Raw genomic sequence first — 20,770 nt, 5'->3', positions numbered from 1 at the left:
ATAGGTTTCCTTGCCCCCCCCCTCCCCCTGGCAGCCAATAGGAGCTCAGAACGCCGCTTTTTTTTCCCGCCGTTTTCTTTTCCCGCTCTTTTTTCTTCTCACCTCTGCCTTCCCGCCCTTTCCAGCTGAAGGTGGCCAGGCCGGGGTCATCCGAAGGTCACGGCCGTGGTCACCTGTAGGTCACCATCCCTCGTAGGAGTTGCTGCTCTTCCCCTCAGGGCTGAGCTGCCCCACAGGTGGTGTCAACTCACCAACACACCTTGGCTGAGCTTGGGGTGGCAAATTTATTTTTTCAATTTCAGTGTTTCTTTTTACATTCCCACAAACGTTAGGTGTTCCTTCCTGAGCAGTAGATGTCTACAAACACAATTAAATATATATATATTTTTTTATATATATATATATATTTTTTAAATGAATTCTGTCACTGACACCTCACATCTCTGCCCCTATAGGCAAAATCCCTTCTGAGCTCGGACAGACCATTACAGAGAGAATAGAGTGAACAAAACTGATGTCTGTTGTGTGAAGGATACAATTTATTTGTATTCTCCAGATGTTCTTGTTTTATGGAGTCATTTGTATTCTATCGTTTATTTACACACCATGGTTGGCAATGCTCGCCTGGGCGCTCGGCACTGCAGTGATTGTTTGCTCAACTCATTTCGGTCTTCCTTGGGCTACATTCTTTCTCATTGTAACAATGGTATGAAACAGGGCTAAGAAGGATACAAAATGATGGACCCACAACATTGGCTGCTTTCACCAATGAGTCATTCCAAAACAAGATGTATCAGTAGCAGAGATGACTTTTGGCAGCTGTGAGGAAAAGTTTCCCCTTCAGGGAATTTCCTGCCTGGTCTGCAACACAGGCAAATGGACCGGCAGAGAAAGGCACCCAGGACCTGAGGGAACCAGCTGTGCTGCAGATGGTGCGTAGAGTCCGAGCTTTTGGTTTGCCTGGGCTACACTGACTGAAGAGGAATTGTCTTGGGCCACATACATATGGGTTGCATCCTATTTATTGTCATGGAAATGACCACAGATAAAATGAGTAACTCTGTTTGACAGAGCAAATTCTCAGCTACAAAATGCTGTTTTTCAACACAGTCATTTCTATTAGAGAAGAATTTTGCCGGCAATGGACACAAGGCTGCATACTGTGGCTTGTCAAAATGTACACCAGCGCACATGACCCATGGCCACTGTCACCACTCCTGAAATGCACTACACACTGCCCCTCTGTGCTCACATCCATAAATGTTCAGCAAGCATCAGTGAAGGCCAGTGGTTGCCATTCTTTCCACGCAGTGAGATTTAGTGACGCACTTTTGCTTCATACACACTTCTGTGTCAGGCGCCATTCTGTCAGACTGCCCCCTGTTGCCATCTATCACATGGTAACAACACATAATGGAATACTGGCGGAAGGTTCAGCCTCTGCTGCTGTATCACCAGAACTGGCTTTTTGTGTCCTGGGACGATGTTTCCTCTTTAACTCCTGGTGAGTGCATCATTTATGTTATGATGTGAAATATCGATAACAAAAAATCATAAAACCATGACAAAGGATTAACGTGAAAGAGCACACAAGAGGAGCAATGATAGAAACATACCCACATATTGTTCAGGGTCTTGTCACCTTCACTCAGTTTTAGATGTGGTTTTGACCTGAAGTAGCCAGAACATTTTTTCAGGATCAGAATAGTAAGATGGCTGAGGTAGAAGAACCATCATCTGCAGCAGAACTGCCAGTTTGTATTCACTCAAGGATCATCCGCTTGGTTGCCTATAGTAGGCTTTAAGTTTTACTGACCTTTCTAAAAGCTGCATTCTAGATTCGATTTGGTAACAACTGATAGAACAAACTGACTTTGATGTCTTTAATAGTAGACATAATCATCAGTAATTATAAATGGTGAACTGCCATGACAAATCTGCTTGCTTACATTATCTGAAGAAATCTGGGACAAGAAATGAAAGGAAAGCTTGTAAATCTAACACCTGTCATTTATTGTCATCTGTGCTAGCTATTTGGAACCTCACAGCTATTTTTTTTCTTATTTTCTTCAGGCCTGCCAAAAAGCAGACACAATTACTGGACTATGCAGTACAGATTATCAGTAAGGCAGGCCCTGAGACCTCTGTACAAAACTGCAAACACAATCTGAAGCTTGATCAGTGCTCATAAGCAATTATATATATTGTTGCTTGTCATAACACAAGACTTTATTCAATAACCCAGACTGTGTTTGCCACTCCTTTCTGTTTAGGGCAAGAATTATCCATGCAATGCTAACTGTTGTGCAGATATATTTTATTCTTAGCATTTAACTTATTTTAAGAATTAAATGTGTGCATATATCTTCAGTGAGAGGAGTAGTAGAAATGCTAAGTTGCAGCTTGAGCCAGTGATTGAGCACCTGGTAGGAAGGCAGGGCCAACCAGGAAAGCTCAGGTGCAAGTAATGCTCCTGAGTAACTGGTAGTGGTGGAGCCAGGATTCTCAGACTTCATTTGAGGTCTGAGTTGAGAGCATCTTCTTTGGGGATCTGAGTGTAGCCTGAGGACTTTATGTATCTTCTGAGGGTGAGTAGTGTCTTTATCATATTTCTGTATCTACTGCTATTGTGTCTGAGTAGATTTTTGTGTGCCTTTGCTTGCTGCTCTGCTATCTTTCTATTGTATTACAAAAGGTAATGGATTAAGTGTGTTTGGTTTTTTTGTTGTTGGCTTCCCCCCCAATCTTATTGACTCTTTGATTCTATGACCAGTGATTAGATCTGCCTCTGGCATTGAAAGTATTTCAAAGGAAATATTTGTGTGGGGAAGAAAAAAAAAAAAAAAAAAAAAAAAAAAAACTATCTACAGGATATGTAAGAAACAACTATTTTTTTTCTCCACTGTTAGTTAGGAGTGTTTTCCTGCTCTTATTCTCTTTGTGAGCTACTCTATAAAGTCTCAGTTTTTTTCTTGTGTATAGTGTTTAAAATAATTATCCTGTATGAATACTTTAATGTGCAGCTGTGTCTTCAGAATGAAATGAAGGGGTATCAGCAAAGAAAACAAGCTACTTATAATATACTGTGGAGGAAAAATATACTTCCATCTTCTGGAAACCTTGTATCTGCAGAAAACCTTCTTGGCTTCCATCCAATATAGACGTGTTGGAAAATACTGATGAAAAGTGTCTTTATCATTGTAAATAAAACACAAATGCAGCACGCTTTCCTAAATTCAAATTTTCCAGGAAGGACATAAGGTTAGTTTTCTTTTCAGGCTTTGTTACTTGATTCAGTTAAACTGTTCTTGGTATGCAAAATTACTTCCTGATGAAATCCCTGTAATAATCACTGGCAAATGGATGAAGACTCTTTCTCTGATAAGATGCTTTCTTCATAGAAGCTTACTGAAGACACCAGTCTAGTATGATTAAAAACTACCTTCCTATCAGGAAAATATTATCAACATAATTGCTAGATAGCAAAAAGTTCTCCTGTCTTGCACTGCGCAAGGTATTCTCTCAGCTTTATCTTGAAACGTTCTCTGGTGCTCCATTCTGTACTCTAATCCAAACTTTCCAGGTGAAGGGTTAATGGAGTGTGCCTTTAATACACAGGTGCATCTTAACATAGTGTAACAAACTATATCTTCATGGGATATTCTCCCTTTTAACATGTTAAAGAAATAATAGGGCTTCTGCCATGCTGTGACACGAGTAGACTCGAACAGTTAACCAACACAGTGAATGATAAACCTCAGGAAGCTTCCAACCAGACTAATAAAATGTCTGACACAGGCTGGTAAATATATTCGTTATCAATCTATGTAACTAAATGGTCATTTCTGAGTGGGCAGTGTGAAGATAGATTACTTTTAGACAACTACTGATGATGAGACTATCTTTATTTAAATAACTATTAGTTCAATTTCCACAGTATGACTTCCAGAAAGGGTTGGATAATCCAAGCAGCACTAAGGATCAAACTAAGAAAGATACAGAATACAATAATGAGGACTTAAGAAAAGTCAACTAGTAGCATCTTTCTATGTAATTCAAGATCTAAGTTGGCATTTTCATGAAAATACACACAAAATAAGATGCCAGAATTGAATAAAAATTTTAAAAAGAATCATTTCTTGAGCGTCTGTGAGTAAGCTCATTAACATTTAAGTTTATGGTCTAACAGCAACTCGAGAGCTAGTTAGTTTTTCAGCACGCATGCACATACAATAAAGAAAAGGCAAGAATAGAACTCGTGTTAGAAATAGTCTGTGGGCTGAATCAAGAATTTGTCACTAACTGGTTATAAGATGCTACAGCTGGTTCAGAGAGGAATTGCACTCAGTGATGTTTTGATTAGTTTTCCTTTAACAAGGAAATACTACCATAATTGGAGACACGGTGGAAAAGTTGCTTAAAAGCTTGCTGCAATGTTCAATACCCCTGAGATCTTACAGGTGACAAAACCTTTCAAACACCCAAAATTAGAGCTGACAGCAGCCTTCCAACCAAAAACCATGACAAAGAGGTATTGATTTAGTTTCTCTGCACACTACTAGACCCTCGCACTAAAATTACTTTACTAAACCACCTGTATTTCTCTCCTTCCCAACAGAGTATAAATTACTGAGCAGTAGTTTTTGCTACTACTGTGTTGTCATTAAAACTAGCCACACTGAAGTTGTCAAGTGTTTGTTTCACTCGGGAACTCCTGAGAGTGAGATTAATTGCTCTTATTTGTGCTGAACTCAAAGAAGAGCATTCGTTTGATTTTTGAAGAGCAACTAATTGGGTCTAATGGGGTTATGAGGTTTATTCCTGGACTTTTAGTGAATCTCTATGTGTTGATTTTAATCTACTGTCATGGTTTCATTTTCATTATTAGTACTGCATGTCATAACATCATGTAGTGCACTGGGAAAAGAGTGCTCTACGTTCAGTTCAGCTTAAGTCCAGCTCCATGGACTGTTAATATTTTTGGGGTACCTGGTTCTGTGGAAAAAAAAAAAAAAAAGCTACATTTCCCAGAAGACTTCCACTGTTGCATTTCTGTTTTCTATTCAGAGGGAAAGATCAAACTGCTCACAGGTTGCAAGATGTCCCCTCTTACTGCTTGTCTCTGTGGCGCATGCTCCCCAGCCATCTCACCTTCAGCATTTGATTAAGGCCTTTGGTTTTGGCCACTCTCTCACTTTGATTTATTAGCTTCAATTCCTATTATATTATATGGTGTTATAATATCAGAGTGCAAGATATCTAGTAAATTAGTTTCTCTCCTCGGATCATTGCTGCTGTTTTGTTTTTAGGCTCATTTTCCTACCACTTCCCTTTGTCCTTTTTCCCCCTCTCCCAGGGTGTGGGTCTGTTGGTCCCCATGCTCCGCTCGTCACGGAACTGGGCTGAACTAGCCCATAAACCGTTGTCATCTACCTTGAAATTCTGAATGAACTAGGCCAAGGATATATATTTTTAAATCGGTACATCAGCTTAAGAACCAACATATGAATTTATTTTGATAAATCAATAATTGATGGCTCTGAACCTTTCCATTTCAGCTTTAGTGGGTGAACAGTCTTGTTTTTCCTCAATTTTGCACAGGAGATGTAATAGAATATTTTTCTAGCACTGGTTTTGCTTCACAGGAAATATTGGAGTCACAATAGAATACCTTTATCTTTTGCCTCTAAATGTGCAAGAGGACCTTTTTTCTCAGGTTCCACATGCCTTGCTCTTAAGGAGTGACTCGCTATGGCCTAATAAGCAATGGAAATCTTCCAGACTGGGGAAGAGTGGATGAAAAAAGTGGATCAAAGGCCCAGATGGGCCTCTGTGACTGAAATCTTCTGGAATGAAGGACCAGAGGAGATGTCTGTTCAGTGCAAGCAACGAGTGATTCTCAGGGAGCTCCCCCTTACTCTGGCTCCATTGGTACCAGCCACAACTTCCTTGGAGTATGGTAAGGCATTTCTTTTCATTGCCTCTGGTGAAGTGTAACAGAAGTCCACATTACGTATGGAGAGCCAAAGGTAAGGGGATCCCCAAATAGGTACCCCATACATGAGCAGGGATATGTCCCAAGTGTGTGGAGGGCTCTGTTTTTCCCAGAAGTAGCATGGTGAGGAGGTTCACGTGAGAAGCCCCAGGAGAAATGGAGTTTGAGTCCCTGTTAAAAAGGGTGCTTGAGAGGTTCAAGACCCCCAAGAGAAACTGAAGCACCTGGTTTATTGGTAATTATGTTGCATTGTGGTTGCTGGTGTTGCGACTTTTGTATGTGATCATGAGTATGGGAGTATTACTATAATGGCAACAAGCCTTTTAACTTTTTCTCTCTGTCGTGTGTATTTGCTGGAGCTGCAGATTGTGTCTTCAGAATATTGAGACTAGAGACTTTGATAGAGAATTTAAGTTTGCTGAACTGTGGTGTGATTTCTTAAAACCTGGTGTGAACTCCAGAATTTGGAAGTCCCTGAGAGACCTCACCTTGGAAAGTCCCTGTTTGAAAGCCGTAGCAAATGCAATCTTGCTTATACAAGAGGCTGGAAAACTGAAAATGGCTTTAGGAAATAAAATAACTTTGCATATTCCCTTTACAGCTACTGCAGTACTGAATGAGTTGAAAACGGAAGTTGCTGGTTATCTCCAAGCAGGATCATGAAGTACCAAGTGGTCCTGGTGGAACATGAGGGTATACAAGTGCTTGGGGATGGTAGCAGTTTAGTGTGAGATGGCTGAAGAAGGCCAGGTATGCTGCAACAGCCAAAGATGAAGTAACGGAGGCTGGGGCTCCAGTAGTACCACCTCAGCAGAGAAAACAGAGCTCAGTCTTGTTAAGAGCACTGGTCCTAGCAAAGAGTGTCAATATTTGGACAGACTTAAAATTTGTGTCTGGGGTTGTGCATGGTGCTATCTGGAAAGAACAGAGTTTATTAACCTCTCAGGGAGCACCTGTAAAACAATAGAGCTGCTAGAAAAGTTGCAGTTACCAAAAGAAATAGCTATAATATGCTGCAAAGCTTGCCAATCAAATGACAGTAATATAATTTTGGGCAAAAACTGTGCAGATACAGCTACAAGGAGGAGTTTTCTTCCAACTAATACCCCTAAGATCTGAAGAATTGATTAATGATCCTCTGAAGTACCAGATAGAAGATAGGAGGGGAGGGGGGGGAAGAGGATTGGGGTAGCTTCTAATAGCAACCAGAATAGGGATATCATAAGATGGAGGTTCACATTTTGTAGCTGGAATTTTTCAAAACGTAGAAAAAATCATTGGACTGGCATAAGATTTACATAGTCCATATAGGGCGCACTCTAGTGGAAAGATGGAAAAAAATGAATTAAACTTGGCAAAACAAATCAGTAAAATCTGTTAAGAAACAGACTTGAAATGGCCTGAGGCATCTTACTATATGTTAGGTAAAACCACATGCTAAAGAGAAAATTAATCTTCGTGAAGTTGAGTGTGGAAGACCACTTCAGGTATTGGTGGGTGGTATTGATGTAAACCAATTAGGCAAATCAAACTAAGAGAATGTACTCTCCTTAGGGTAAGTCCTATCTCCTATTCACAGGTTCATGGCACAGGTGGCACCAACACCTCTGGAAGTCACAGTACATCTGTTCCAAATTGATGAGTGGGTGTATCTACAGACTCGAGCTCTGAACCTCTACAGCAGAAGTGGAAAGGACCATATCAAATACTACTGATAACATAAACTGCTATCAAGACATCAGGAGTAGAATCTTGAATGCATTACACAAGAATAAAAAGCACCCAGCCCACAGTGGCAAGTAGAACCAACTGCACTGCTGAAACTGAAATTTTCACATAAATGAATGTAGCTTGTAGACAAGGAAGTGAAAAATCATATTATGAAATTAAATGTAATTATTGAGGTATGGTTACCATTAGAGTACATAGTGATTTTTTTTTTTTTTTTTTTTGCTTTATATTAACTGCATTAATTGTTTGCTTATATGTTTGGAAAAAACCTCTCTTGTAGTACTTAAGGGATATATATTCTGCTTGTCTAAAATGATAACAATTTTATTAATACTTATGCTTATTGATAGCCTGGGATCAAAATAAGCACATGAAATTGATGGAAAAGGCATTAGATGTGCTCAGAGTTGTCAAAATGTGGCAAGTCCATACCTGTGATGGGGGTCATCACTATTGAAACAGTCGGGATACAGTATTTGTTATCAAACCTGTAGGTACTTTGTAGACAAATATACAGAATCACAAACAGATTGTATGAATGATACCACTTGTCTGGACATAGGGACTAGTCAATTAGAGAAAGCTCCAGTAGGAAGATGGCTGCACTGTAAATGGACAGTACAAATGACAGATGAGCTTGGGGGGGGAGGGGAGGTGGAAAGAGGGATAAATATTGGGTGTCAGCTGAATGGAAAGGATGGCACTTGCTGTTGGGAGACCGAGCTTGGAGGATACCTCTTCCATGGTGGATCAGAACCTGTACCCTTGAAATAGTAATGCCAAAGGTTAACAGATAAGTTAGCTAGGATAATACAGGCCCAAGTACCCTCAAAAGTCAAGAGAGAATTGCTCATTCCACCAATGGAAAGAACTGGTAGATTTCACTCATTCATCAGGTGGTTAACTCTCTTTTTAGGAGTTGTAGAATTGGAAAAGGCTATAGTGAACATCTCAGCAGATATAAAACGCCTTGAAAGTAAACCTTTAGATGCTATTATTGCCCTTGAAGAAGTCCAAAGCTTAGCCAGAGTGGCTAAGGGAATGCAAAATAGAGTGGCTTTAGGTATGTTGTTTACTGCACAAGGGGGGATTGACACAGTAGTGAGTACTAGTGGTTGTGTTCATGTAGATCAGAGTGGTGGAATAGAAACAAATGCCAAACTGAAGTAATGCATAAAGTAAGCCAAGATGATGTAAGCTGAAACCAAAATGACTTCCTGGCTTCCCAAATTCAAATGGTTAAAGACATTATCTGTGGAATAGTGTGTAATTGCTATATGTATCGTTGTTTGTTGCATGATTGAATGTTGGAGATGTATCTAAATTTGAAAGGTCAAGAATGGGGAGGATTAGGACAGTAATCCTCGAAAAGAAGATGGCAATAGGGATTACTGCATTAGTTTAAGAACAAAAATATTAGGTTAGTAAAAGGAGTCTGTAAGTGATAGCTCTGAAACATTCAGTTTTAGCTTCAGTCTCATCCCCAGTGCAAAACTGAGGAGAAACATAATAGAATACTTTCATCTTCTATTTCAATGACTGTGGCTCATGAGAAGTATTGGAGTTGCAATAGAATGGATTTTTCTCAGATTCTTGGATTCCACATATGCTGTCTTTAAGAAATGGCTCACTATGGCCTAATAAGCAATGGGAATCTTCCAGACTGGGGGAAAGTGGAGGGAAATGGGTCAAAGGCTTCAGTGAATTAATGTATCTTAATAATAATAATAATAATGTAATGCTATGCAATGTGCTACTCCTATGTATGTCTTAACTGTATAAACGTAGAACCTGAAATCTGAGAGGATGTGCTTGCTTCTCTTGTTGCCCAGTGCGCATCACGAGGAATAAAGAAATGACACTTTCTAACACCACACTGGAAATAGAGCTGTTTTCCCCAGATTTTAGTTGACTGTGTTTTGATCAATCATTTGGACGCTTTTTCTGGAATAATTTCTTTGTCTATGTTATGTGTTCTGTAGTCCATTTTCATTTTTTATGTCAGTAAAACCTGTAGATAATAGAGAATATTTGCATGCTGATTAAGGACTGCAAGCATTCATTGTCATGCAAGCACCAACGACTTGAAATTTTAAGATTTGGGAAACTGACAAAACTAGACAGGTATAATTCTGGAAACAATTATCCAATTATCCACCCCAGATGAGGGAGTGCTACAGATTTAATCAAAAAACCTATGGAATGCATTACTGTCAATTAAATCACATCCCATGCAAGTTATTAAAGCATTTTCCTTTGTGTAGATGATAAGCGTTCCAGTATGCACAGAAGAAATGAAGTAGAACACAAAAGGGCAATAGGAAATTAAGAAGGGGCTGATGTTTTTGTAGCACAAAATTGTATTATTCAAAAATCAAGGAAATTGGACACAAAGGATGGAATGAGGAGGGGGGAAAAAAAAGCTGAAGAAGAGGTTCATTTGTGTACAGAGCAGTTAGGACAGAGAAATTACAGTGGTTGTTAACCTATTATTCAGTGACAAATTAAAATTGAACTAATTACTGTAGAAACCTCACTGATACCTGGCCTATAAAGACACATACCTTGGTTAGAAAGCACTTCAAATAAGCAGCAAAGAACTCTTCTTTACACCATTTTATTCAGAATTTAAAAAATGGGTTATCTCAGTTGCCTTCATTTGCCTCTTCTGATCTTCTCTGTATAGTTTTCTCACTGGGCTAAAATACTTTTTACAGACATAGCAGCAGAACTCATTTTCATAGTCTAGAAGTACTTTCCTTATTTATTGCCTGCTTAGTGTCATTTACTGCATTGCTTTGAAAAAACAAAAAGTGGAAAAAAGATAAAATTGAATTAAGTAGGTTCCATTTGCGTAGTCTTAAAAAGCAGTTTTGCCTTCATTACAGACAGCTGCCCAGAGATTATGGAGATTCATTCTCTAGGGATATTCAAAACCCACGCTGATGCCTGCCTGTGCGACCTGCTGTAGGGAACCTGCTTTGGCAGGGAGGTCAGACACAATAATCCCCAGAGGTCCCTTGCAACACCTACGATTCTGTGATTTTATCTGAGGTCCTCAGTTCCGGGAAAGAAACTAAACTTGCAATGGAGTCTTAGTATATGTTTCCAGTAAGCAGCCGAGTCCAATGAAAAATATTTCATTAGTTCTACAATGAGATTTTCCTTTCCTTCTAATATGTTCCCAAAGTAACTGCAAAGGTAACCTACGTAACCATACTGTCTGCTTCCAGGTCAATGAATGATGTGCATACACATACATGAGCATCACACTGACGTAATATTGTAGAAAACAGAAGCAATCCTCAAATGAAAGCCAAGACCGGGAAACTCAAGCGCTTACGTTTATAAGCTTACCTTTTAACTATAGTTACTCCTGTGTCTTACAAAATTTAAAATCAGTACTCACTGTTGATGGCAACTTCCTTGTTTTGACTTCAAACTCTGAAAGATTAGTTTGGCACTTTCTCTTCCGTTTGCATTTCATTTTTGTTGCCCAAAGCTATTTTAAGTCTTTCGGTACCCTACATAGACAAGTGCTAATAGAAAAATCTCTCTTACAAATGGAGTTGAAAACAATCTGTCTAATTTTAGTTACGAACTCCAAAATACAGCTATGCGACCAAAGAAGGGAAATGAAAATAGCTTTCCTATTTGTTATGAGCAGACCCATCAGTTAAATTCCAGCTTTAGGGTCAGTTTAGTTAGACAGGGTATTGAACACGAGTGTCTAAGTGCTACAATATCGCAAGTAAGCTCTTTCTCCTTTTATATAGCCCCCAAACCATCAGATGCAAGCCAAAACAAACTGAGGATGTGACAGTAGTTTATTACTTAGATGCACTCAGATTCCAAGCCTAACCAACAACAGTCAGATTTACAAAATACATTTCTAATGCTTTAAGCACAACAAGGTCAGGTATACAACACTGCACTGTGTGTACCAGAACAGCATTTTGTCTATGGCGCAGGTCAAGATTCAGCACATCACGCCTCCTGTCATCGGCATCATTATTTCTGTAGCAACGATGCGGCGACCTTACAACCACCTCTTGCTGGAAGTATAATAGACAACACCTGTAAAGGTAATCTTCAGCTTCCCTGTCACGTTCAGATCGCACAGAGGAAAACAACTGGCACAAACAAGAAGCAAAGCGGTACTCTGTTTTCTCCCTTACTGACTTCAGGTCAGCTACCTCAATGGCCAGATTAGCTCAGCACTTTCAGTTGGCTTTTGACCACTAATGAGCAGGCTGGTGTGTAAAAATCACATTGCTTATATGTTCAATATCACAAATAAATGAACCTCGGTATAGCCACGCTCTTCCTCTCTATACTTTTTTTTTTCATTCAGTCCAAGCGTGGCTCCATTTTTCTAAGACCGCTGCCTTACAACATGTCCTCCCATCTAAAATACTTGATCAAAAATATCACCCACAGCATCTAAGGACTGCTGTGGTATTGCAAGCAAGCAGTAGCAGAATATTTTGCATAATTACTTCTTCAAATCATTTCCAGTACCAAAATAATTGCTCATTTCATTGCAGCAGAGTTTTTCTGGGTGCAGCATTGTAATGAGTATCATACTGCAGCAAATATCTAAGATACAATCAGTAGTTTAGGACAGCAGAAGTCAATTTCCTTGAACTGCCTTCTTCCTGCCAGCCACGTTCCAGGATGATACGCAGCGCTTCTAACAAAAGCAGTCTCCAGTTAAGTAACACTTAGGTCAAGTTTCATGAGTACTTACAGTTTATCAGAAATTGTTGCACAACGCTGATGAAATTTCCCTGAAGAGCTTGACTCAGTTCCCATCTTCTAAGAACATCTGTATCACTTTAAAGTTTCAAATTTATGTTAGCTCAATCACTGTTTAATCAATCATTCCAGGCAAAATTAAATTCAAAAAAAGAACTATTTTCTTGCTTGAGCTAATTACTATAAATGACCAATTATTTTATCGTGTACATTAAAAAAAAAAAAAAAAACCTCATAACTTGGCTCACTTGTTTATTTTTAATTGTACTTAAATGCATATGGATTGTAAAAAGGATGCTTTTAAAAACAGTAAGTAGGGACACAAAATCATGCCATACAAATGCATTTGCTGCTTCTTACTAGGTAGAATTGGCCTCTCACTGCAGCTCAAATAAAAATTGGTATGAACCTTTCTCCTTTTTCTTAAATGAAGTAGTGACTAAATAACAACAAATTGCTCAGAAAGATGTGAGCACGTTGTGGAAGGCCTAAGGAGCCCATTCTGTTTTGTTCACTACAGCTTTTGGTGGTTTTAAATCACCCAGTAATTTGTAAGCACAAAACAGTTCGAGAGGAAACCTCTGCCAACTTCTTTGAGGCTCTAGGTGGGATTCTGTCGCCCAGGAGCAGACTTCTCAAAGCACTTCTCGAGCAGACTTCTTGAACAGACTTCTTCTCCTGGAGAACGTTGCAATATACCACGTACTCTCATCAGGATCTCCCTTCTTTTCCCATCTGACACTGTTGATGGCTGTGAAAATATATCCGTAAGAATGTACAATAAAAACATTCACAGTCCTACAATTATAAAAAATTAAAATGAGTGTAGTCCAACTTTCTGGGTTTTAAATTAAGAATGAAACTGCTCTGTAAAGTGAACTTCTTCACTGAAGTCTGTACTGTACCTGTGTCCCTTAACAAGAGATAACTAAAATCTCACGGGAAGTCTTCCTACTGATTTGTATGACATGTGAACATAATTCTGAGCAACACTAAGAGAACTGTTTGTAAAGCTCTGCTTCAAATTTCACCGGTTGGCAATTTTCTTGCGCGTATCATTGACCCATTTGGCCATTTGTCACATCCCTACTCCCATATTTCCACTGCTGGTTTTGGTTAATTTTCTCCAAGGTAAAAAGTTGTTACAGGTTTAACAAACTTTTTTTCCCCTTGTCTCTTTTTTTTGGATGAGGGGTGAGAGAAAGTGGAGTGGAGATGGGGGCCTTTTGAAACTGTTACGGCTAGGGACAGTCTTTGGAAGGGTGATCCTCTATCATTCCATTTGTGTCAAATGCAAAGTGATCGGTTTGAATTAGGTACAATTATTTAAGTTATTAACAAACCCAAAAATGAAGTGAAAATGAGAAGTGCATAACAAGCTTTAAGTGTAATTTAAGTCCATCATTTGGATCTAGAGACCACATGTCTAACTGTCAGGATCCTGAGCTGGCCCTAACGAGGCACGGCTGTGCTAACGAAGCAGCAACTCCCAGGTGCTGCTGGACTGCGGCTGCCCAGGCACAGCTGAGCCTCATCCGGATATCAGGGCAGGGCCTGCCCCAAAGCCTCTTAAGCTGCACCGCAGGCTGCTAGGAGCCACGAGGGAGTTCCTTGTCTGCAGGAGCAGCTCCTTTGTGTAGCTGTAGTGCTGCTGGAGCTGAAAAGGGGGCACGAGGGGCTGCTTTCAAAGGGAAACCTTGGGCTTCTGTTTAACGGTGTCTGTTTGTTACTTTGTTTCAGGCTGTAGCGAGACCAGTTGCAGTAAGGATCGGTTCAAGTCGGTGAGCAGTTCCCGTAGTAATGGAGCTGTGGAGACGGTGAGTGCTTGGGAGTTATCAGAGGCTCCGTGCCTGCAGCAGGAGGCTGCTGCGCTCTCTTCCTGCTCTCTTGGGGGCTGGTGTAGAGCTACTGCTGGCAATAGTGTTGTTGCCTGGCTTACTCGTAGTTTCTGAGGGGGCTGACACAGGGCTGCTGCTCGGTTCCTTGAGTTCTAGCACTGCCCTGTGGTGCTCCTGGTGCCCCAGGGTTTTTTAGCAGGTGCTTAAGTTTCTTCCTACTTCCATCAGTGGGAGTGAGTGGGACGCGGCTGAATTCCTCCAGCCTTTGTGCTGCTGGGAGTAAGAAGCAGCACGAAGGGCTTCTGAAGGAGTTTTCTCCTGCCACAGGCTGAGTGAGGGCTGCAGAAGGGCCTCTGGTCAGCCTGAATCAGTGAGCAGTTCTGGAAGCCATAGGTTTGTGGAAGTGGTGAGTGCTGGGAGTCACTAGGTGAGTTCTGTCGTCTTGGGGCTTGCGTAGGGCACTGCTTGAATGCTTCTCTTTCTTTAGGATGGGCATGGTGCTGTTGCTGGGTTCTCCTGGGACTGCTGCTGAACTCTGTGAGGCCAAGCATGACCCTGGGCTGGCCTCAGCCCCCAGGAAGGGTTTTGTGGGCGTTTCAGCCCCTCCTGCTTCTGGTAGCAGGAGCAAGGAGAATGGGACCATGTATATCTTTCCTTCCCCAGTGTGTAATTTTGGGAGCACGATGTCATTCCTACTGTGGAGGCACAGTGAGACAGCTCACATGACTGGCATGGCGCTGTGGATGGCTGTGTTCTTTTTAGGAAAGATGGACTAGCAAGGTGGTGGAACAGCTGCTCTTCCAGTGAGAAAACCGGAGCATTCTGAGCTCTGCCTAGGGATGAACGAAGAAGTAGCAGAGCACTTGCAGGTGAGACTCAAGGGGTAGGTAAATCTTGGAGACATGGCTGGGGGTGTTTGTTACAGACCAGGAAGAGGAAGTCGGTAAGACCTCCAGCATGCAGCTGAAAGTAGCCTCGCAGCTGTAGGCATTAGTTCTCGGCTAGGTCCTGCAGTCGGGGGGAAAAACCAGTACAGGTCAGGGTCTGGTCTCTCGGAAGACCCGAGAAGTGCTCGGCGGTGCTAGCAGGTAACGGGTAGCCGCGAGCCAGCAGCGCGCCCTCGCGGCCGAGAAGGCCAGCGTTACCGTGGGCGCATCAGCACGAACGCGGGCAGCGGGGATTCTACCCTTCTAATCCGCCCCGGCGAGGCCACGTCTGGATATTTCGTCCAGTTCTGGGCTCTGCAGGGCAAGAAAGACAGCAAGCTTGCGGAGAGAGTCCAGGGGAGAGCAACAAAAACTGATGAGGGATCTGGAGCTTCTCCCTTCCAAGGAACAGATGAGAACTGGGAAGGCTGGATGGGGCGAACCTCACCGTTGTTGGACTCCTGCACTTCAGGTATTTACTAGTTGATGGGACGTGTGCAGTGGTAGAATGGAGCTAATGTTTCCAGACCTTAACACAAGTTCTCTTTAAGCACAAGGGAGAACAATTTTACTGCGGGAGTGACAGGATAGGCTGCTTGGAGAGGTTGCGGAGTCCTCCTCTGGGGGTATTCAAGCTGTGTCTGGATGCTTTCCTGGGTAATATGCTGTAGGGGAGCTGCTTTCCCAAAGGATGGGACTGGATGATCCCTGGGGGGGGGGGCCTTTCCAGTCCCTATGGCCCTGTGATTCTGATCTTTTTGCAGGGTGAGGGCTGCAGCGGAGCCTTTTGCAGTGAGGATTAGCCCAGAAATGTGAGCAGTTTCATCTTTGGGATGATGGAGGTGAGTGATGGAGGCCCAGGGGTGTGAGCCCTTGAGCCTGAAGGCTGCCCTCCCTCATGCCCAGGTGCAGAGGATCCCACCCCAGAGGCAGTTCACGGTGCTCTTCCTGCAGGCTCTTCACAGGAGTGAGGATCCTGGCAGTGTGACCCTGGTGCCTCTGTGGAGGGAGATGAGCTTTGTCTTTTTGTCCCTGACCAGCATGTGCTGCCCTTGGGATGGAGGTTATGGCTGAGGCTGGGTGCCAGAGGACAAAAGCTGTGTCTGTGTGGAGGCGCTTTCCTGGAGGAATGGAGTGAGAGGTGACAAGTGTGGGAAGGACTGTCTGCCCTGGTGGGGTCCTGGGACCCAGCACTCCTGATCTGTTTCTCTTCTCCTCAGGTCCAGGTGCAGCTGGTGTTTGAAGAAGGTCAATGTGGTTGCTGTGGAGTGGCAGTCCTGAAGGCTGTAGAGGTGACCTGAGAGGTAGGTGTTGGGGTGTGTCCCACAGGCAATCTCCTGGCTGTGTCAGATCCTCCTGGATCTTTGTTTCCTGAGACTTAGAGGTGGTGGTTGAAGTGGTTTGTGAAAGTAGGGATGGGGCTTGGTGGACCCAAGCAGCATGCCAGGTGGGGGGCAGAATGGGGCTGTGCACTGATGGGGTTTCATGTTGGTTGATTCAGCTTAGAAGTTTGTGAGAGGGCAGAGCTGGGCAGTCCCAGTGGTTTCTCTGTGCCTGTGCTGTAACTGTATCAGCTGGAATGTTGTGGGTTTTTTTTTTTTTGTGAGGAGGCTTGTTTCAATTTTGAAGTGGTGCTGGGGGCATTATCTGATTGGGCTTAGATGTTTTAGGGTAGAAGTAGAAAGTGTGATTCCTCTTGGCTTAGGAGGAGGTGTGAGTGTTTTGGTAGAAGGAGTCATCTGGGGGATGAAAGATGTGTGGGCTGTTTGTTTAGGGGGCTGGAGAGTGGGGTTTGCACTATCTCAAAGAGATTATATTTTTTTTTTTTTGGTGGGAGGGTGGGAACTGCTGGTCGGCATTGGTGGTGGGCAATGAAGTGGGGGGGGGCTCCCCTGTGTGGGGGCTCCCCTGTGTGGGGGCTCCCCTGTGTGGGGGCTCCCCTGTGTGGGGGCTCCCCTGTGTGGGGGCTCCCCTGTGTGGGGGCTCCCCTGTGTGGGGGCTCCCCTGTGTGGGGGCTCCCCTGTGTGGGGGCTCCCCTGTGTGGGGGCTCCCCTGTGTGGGGGCTCCCCTGTGTGGGGGCTCCCCTGTGTGGGGGCTCCCCTGTGTGGGGGCTCCCCTGTGTGGGGGCTCCCCTGTGTGGGGGCTCCCCTGTGTGGGGGCTCCCCTGTGTGGGGGCTCCCCTGTGTGGGGGCTCCCCTGTGTGGGGGCTCCCCTGTGTGGGGGCTCCCCTGTGTGGGGGCTCCCCTGTGTGGGGGCTCCCCTGTGTGGGGGCTCCCGTGTGGGGGCTCCTGTGTGGGGGCTCCCCTGTGTGGGGATGGTTGCTTTGTGGTGGTGCTCCTTCTCCTGGGCTGGGAGGGAGGACTTTAGTGCTGGGTTCTATGTTGGGCAGGAGGGCAAAGTTCAATTTGCTTCAAACCTCAGGTAAAACCTTTTTGAAATAACTCCTGGTCTGTGGCTTAAGAGGCCTCTGTGTAGTCACTTACTGTGTTCTGGGGGTGTGGGGAATCCTTCCTCTTTGAAAGGGTTTGAGTGACAACAGCTGGAGGTGAAATGCCCCTGTGGTGCATGTCCAAGTATAAATCCTGTGGATGCTATGGCTGTTGTATGGTATTAACAACCTAAATAGACTGAGATTGTTAGGAAGGAAGAAAGCTGTTGTGGTGACAACTTTTTTGGCAACTACTCTAGGAAAAAAATCTAACAAGAAAATAAAAATGGAAACACTTGGGAATCCTCTTCTGAGAGATCTATGACAAGGCCAAATCAGTTTTTAATTTTATGTAATTGTAGAAATTCTCTCTTGTGTATGTGTAAAACAAGGTTTTACTCATAGCATTTAAGAGAATACCTCAAAAAATGAACTAGATTGAATCAATTGGCAGGCAATTTAAAACATAGCAAAGAGTTCATTCCCATTTAAGAGAGACATCCTACTTTCTTGCTAAAGCAAGACTGTGTAGGTGGACTCTTAAGTATTACTGTGTTCTTTAGTTTAGACACAAAAATAGTGCTAACAACAGTTTGCTTTCCAACTCACAAAAGCTATGAACTCTATAAAACATCACTGGCTCATTGCAGCTCTTTGGAAAGACTGTTTCTACCCGAGGCAGAAATGCTCTGCATTACAGGTAGGAAGTAGCATGCCTAACAATCTCTGTAGCAAAATGGAACAGCTAGACTTAGCAAGCTGAGGCTTTCAGGGTGAAGTGGATACCTTCTGTTTTCAACTTAAAAATAAGCACAAAACCCAATAAATTCTTGCTTACCACAAAAAAAAGGATGTGCCAGCTATTGCTCTGCTTGGGACTTCAGGGAACAAGAAAGGGGAGAAAAATGATCTCTTGCAATCAGCAGTTCAGCACTGCGCATTCTGTAAAAGAATCAAAAGCAAAACTTATATCAGTAACAAATATCTTTGCAAATTATCAGTGTCAACACCACACTGCGTCAGCCTTGCTTTACTTACTGAGTGAAATCACCGAGTATGTTTCTGGTGTTTGTACTTCTGGGGCCCAATTCCTGAATTGGAACGCTTCTTGAATTTGGTGGAGCTTCCTGAGCTTGAAGGCAAGTGCTGTCCTGAGAGAGAAGCAGCACTGACTGCCTCACAAAGGAACTTCTGGTTTCCTGTTGTAAGTTTAGCTCACTGAGAATTCCCTGGTTTCTAGCTAGGTGACCCCAACCAGTGCTTCCTAGTGAAACCCTTCACGTCGAATCTTGGTAAGTTAGTTCCTGTGAATGTTCATCCCAAACTGAGACCAAATGCAACTGTGAACAACAAAAATAAATGCTATTCTGCATTTACCTTTCCAAAAGAAATGGAACAGTATATGGATTCTGCCTTGACATTAAATGCTTGCATATACTATATTGAATTTGTAAGTAAGAGTTTGCAATTAGTAGTTGGCTTTCCTTCTAATTGGTTAATGATACAATTCAGCTGTGATAACTCTAGAAAATTCAGGATTGAAAATAAAGTTAGCCTCTACTTCCCTTCAACAGAATTTCAGTTAGTTACCAGGTTATTTTACTCATTAGCTCAAGGTGATGTCTGTAGGCAATTAATGTGTCACTCCTCATGTTAAACAGGATTTATATTTTTTTTCCCAGAGGGATCTCTAAAATGTATGTTACTAAAATTAGAGAAGTTTATTTACTAAAGATGTATTATTGAATCTGTGAGTGTCTGTTTATTTCTGCTTATGGAATCATAAATTATGGAATCGTAAAGCGTCTTCAGTTGGAAGGGATGCAAAACTCTTAACTCTACCCCCAGCCACCTAAAGCTTAAATGCTAGGGCCAAGAGCATTGTATAAATGCTTCTTGCTCTGTGTTGGCCTGGAGCTGTGACTGCTGCCCTAGGGGGGAGCCTGGTCTAGTGCCTGACTGCCTTCTGCTGAAGAAACTTCTCATAATCTTCATGGGGTGGCCCTCCCCTGATGCAACTCTCTACCGCCTCTGGGCTGCACAAACTATGGGGTCTCAGTGGCTAAACCTTGCACCATCTCTGTATCATACAGTCGTTAAAGTAGGAAAAGACCACTAAGGTCATCTAGTTGCACCATCAACCCATCACCGCTCAACCATGTAACTTGGTGCAATGCCTACTTTTTTTTTTTTTTTTAAAACACCTCCAGCACTGGTAGCTCCCCCAACTCTTTCTGAAAATTTTTCCTAGTATCCAACCTGAACCTCCACTGCCATAACTTAAGGCCATTCCTTTTCCTCCCCTCACTGGCTACCTGGCAAAAGAAGCTGACCCCCAACTCCTTTCACACAGTTGTAAAGAATAAGTTGTAGCCCAGCACTAGATGCTTTCTAGGAGTTTTATTCCTTTTTTTATACTGTGGTGCTCAAAACTGTGAGCAGCACTCAAATGAGGCTGCAGCATGGAATGGGACAATCCCTTCCCTTGCCTGGCTCATAGTATGGAGTCTGAGGCACTCCAGGGTCCAGTTGGACCTCTTGGCTCCCAGGGGATGCTGCAACTTGAATTTAACTTGCCATCAACCACAGCCCCTGAATTCCTTTCCACAGGGCTGCTCTCCAGCCTCTCATCCCCCAGTCTGTACGTACAGTCAGGATTGACCCATCCCAGGCACAGAATGCAGCACTTGCTCTTGTCACACTTTGCCTGCTTGATGACTGCACAGCCTACTACTGTGTCAAGATCTCTCCACAAAGCCTTTCCACCCCTGAGGAGTTAACAGATCCCCCTCATTTAGTGTCATCAGCAAACATACTTAATACACAGTCAAGTCCTACAGCCAGATTCATCTATAGAAATACTCAAGAGAACTGGCTCTGAAATGAAGCCCTGTGGTGACTGCCAGCTTCTCATTTATTCTTGCACTTCAAGCCTCTTTTGTAGGGGGGGCTGAATAATTATTTAGTTTTAAGATGTTCAATTAGGAAGGGCCATTTTAACACAGGATTTAGTTTTCAGATTTTCCTTGTGTAATCACATGGATAATACACTTCAAGCACGACCAAATTAAGATGTGGTTTTTGTAATACAGGC

At 42.8% G+C, this 20,770-nt stretch overlaps 1 long non-coding RNA gene across 2 annotated transcripts; it reads right to left on the bottom strand.

The window, feature by feature from the left end:
* Positions 1-11,535: 11,535 nt before the first annotated feature.
* On the bottom strand, positions 11,536-19,226 carry LOC146543716 (uncharacterized). Of its 2 annotated transcripts, XR_014885265.1 has the most exons (3): positions 18,715-19,226; positions 18,515-18,618; positions 11,536-13,235 (listed from the first exon to the last, which is right to left on the bottom strand). It is a non-coding gene; the product is annotated as an uncharacterized LOC146543716 (long non-coding RNA). The 2 variants fall into 2 exon arrangements; XR_014885264.1 differs by having other exon boundaries at positions 18,515-19,226.
* Between the last annotated feature and the right edge of the window lie 1,544 nt (positions 19,227-20,770).

This window comes from Meleagris gallopavo, chromosome 10 (assembly GCF_905368555.1).
Source record: "Meleagris gallopavo chromosome 10, MGAL_WU_HG_1.1, whole genome shotgun sequence".
In the NCBI taxonomy this organism is placed as follows: Eukaryota; Metazoa; Chordata; class Aves; order Galliformes; family Phasianidae; genus Meleagris; species Meleagris gallopavo.
The sequence above is the reverse complement of the archived record's forward strand: the minus strand, read 5'-3'. Positions and strand labels throughout refer to the sequence as shown.